The following is a 3,028-nucleotide window of genomic DNA, read 5'->3' as shown; positions in this document are numbered from 1 at the left end:
GTTATAACATTCAAATCTGACTTACATCAAGCCCATCTAATCGGATCAAACAAAAATAGGTGTAAGCTTTCCTCGATCGCAAATTGTTTTTCTGTTTGTAAAATCAGTTGTCCAATAAGAGTTCCAGTCATTTAATCTTCTTTGAACTTGGTCAATCATTAAGTTCCTTATGGCTTATCAAGATTTTGTAATATTTTACTACATCTGGCTCCAGATTTAAATGTCTGTCAGAGACTCCTGTATTTATTTTGCTCATCTTAACTCGCATCAAGGGGTGTACATATGAGCACTGCTTTTTTTGGAGCTGCCTTCTTCAGTATCCCAGTCTCCCCAGATGCTCTAATTCTTGCAAATGTCGCGTAAATTGCCTACAGAGCAAGTACAACATCTGGAGTTTCAGTCAGCTCTTGAAACGTGACAATCTTTTATAGCTCCTTCGCCGCTACATGAAAGTCATAAAGAAATCCTATATTACGTCTCAACAACGGCAATGTTCAGTCTTTTGTGCTGCACAAAATTATCAGTATAGATCTTCATTGACGCTGTCTCCACGACTTGTGCACGGATAGTCAGTGCATTGCTTCACCATCTTTTATCCTGCAATATTCTCAAGCTAACGTACGTTATGCTCATAATATGATTTATAGTCGCAATCACATTCTTCCATACTCTGTGCATGCTGATCAGTTGCCAATGAAAATGATTTACGAATCTGCACACGATGCGAGGGCCACCCATGCCGCATGTTCAACAACTGTCGGAAGTTCTGGGAATTTAGAAATACTGAAGCCCACCTACCTGTTCTCTTTCTAAAACAAAGTTTTTTATTTCTTTCATACAAGTGAAATTTTGCAATGGCCTTTGTGCAGATTAAAGACCACGTCTAAAGATGTATTTCCTATTTTTTACTACAGAACATGAACGAGGTCATGACCAAGATTACAAGAGATGGTTCAACAACTTTAAACCTCTTTGCTTCTCTTTTCTAGATTGCGTTTTCCGGTTGCAAATATTTTTATCTTTTATATTTTTCGTTTTTAGAGGTCAGTTTGGCTTAGTTGCTGTTACCATAAGTTTTTCCTTAATCAATAATGTGGATGAAATAGAATCTTTCTTTCTTTTAAATCTAAACACTCGTCGAGCTTGTTCAAATGGCCTTGAATTTCAGCAATTTGTCGATTTCCAGATCATCCTAATCCAGAAATCCAGAAATTCAAATCAAACAAACAACAAAATTCTGGTCAATGAAGTAATTCTTGAAAATTTGACGTCTTTCAATGATCGTATCCTAGCCAATCCTTTTCACGTGTTACTTGTTTGGCACATGTCAGGCATTCTTTGCAGTCATTTCGCATAGTATCTTCCAAAGTCAAGGATCATAAATGCATCAATATGATTAGTATCAGTATCAATGCTTCTCAATATCAAGGATCACAATAGTATAAATATCAAGTATCATTCTGACTGTAACAATATCAATACTTCTCAATATCAAGGATCACAATAGTATCAATATCAAGTATCATTATGACTAATGTAAGTATCAATACTTCTCAATATCAAGGATCACAATAGTATAAATATCAAGTATCATTATGACTAATGTAAGTATCAATACTTCTCAATATCAAGGATCACAATAGTATAAATATCAAGTATCATTCTGACTGTAACAATATCAATACTTCTCAATATCAAGGATCACAATAGGTATAAATATCAAGTATCATTCTGACTGTAACAATATCAATACTTTTCAATATCAAGGATCACAATAGGTATAAATATCAAGTATCATTATGACTGTAACAATATCAATACTTCTCAATATCAAGGATCACAATAGGTATAAATATCAAGTATCATTCTGACTGTAACAATATCAATACTTGTCAACATCAAGAATCATAAAAGTCAAGGGGCACAAATGTCTCACATTTTTAACTATTAAAGATAGTAAAAGCAGTTTCAAGCCGGGGTTTCTCTGCACAAATGAAGAAAAGTAATAGATTCTGATCAAAACAAGTTAGTGCCAATATTTTACGCAAGCTAGTGCTTCTAACAGAATATAAGTTAAGCTTACTTGAAACTTTAAACAGTCTTTTTCATATTCATTTACATTACAGCTACTTACAAAAGCCATTTTGGAATTCATGCTCGAAGAATATGTACTGTACATTCTATTTCTGTCTTGTTTACTTTCTCTTTATGCTCCAGTCCAGTTCTATTGTGCTTATTAATTCCTCTAAAAATATTATCTGTCGATTCAACTACCATACATGGAAATCACTTTTGCCCATGTTCAAGCCGATGCCATTTGCTGTTCATGGGAGGTCTTCACACGGCGATCGACCAAATCTCTGACATCCTTAACATGTTCTACTCAGACGTAAACACAGCGTTCAAAGCCTTCTCTCTTTAATTAGTGCGTCCAAGCAAACTGATTCAATTTTCAACACGATGGTTCATCTATTTTAGTTAATCTTGTCAATCCGCAAATGTCACATTATGCCGATATTTTCTTTCTAATTTATATTCTTTGTCCAAATGTTACTAAAACAGCAAACTCAATTTTCCTGTAGGTCCAACGCGTATTGTATAACGAAATTTCCGTTTTGACACAAAAGATAAACTCAATTTGTTTATTCCGCCTTTAAATACAAACTAATTGGCTTTGCTCAAGGTATGTGAGGTTTGTTATCACCATCCTAGTAAATGTTTTCCTCGTTGTTTCCATTTTCGTAACATTAGTGTCAACAACATAATTTTTGAAAGTTTTGCAAGTACACACAGAGAGGTCGAGCTACCTATTTTCAATTTGCATTTACTTTTCGATATTTTCCAGAGGTACGATCAAAAGTGGATGTGCCGAATTGATGAGCAGCTAGAAATTTGTACAACTTCGAAATTTCTAATTAACAATTTTTGTATGTTTAATCGAAATGGGAGAAGCTACATTTAGCTTCACAAACTTATGTATTTAATGTATTTACTTGCTCATTGATTTCCCCAACTTAAACAAGTGTTT

Source organism: Rhopilema esculentum, chromosome 7 (assembly GCF_057945365.1).
Source record: "Rhopilema esculentum isolate cy_ngs chromosome 7, ASM5794536v1, whole genome shotgun sequence".
Lineage (NCBI taxonomy): Eukaryota > Metazoa > Cnidaria > Scyphozoa > Rhizostomeae > Rhizostomatidae > Rhopilema > Rhopilema esculentum.
Note: the sequence above shows the minus strand (reverse complement) of the source record.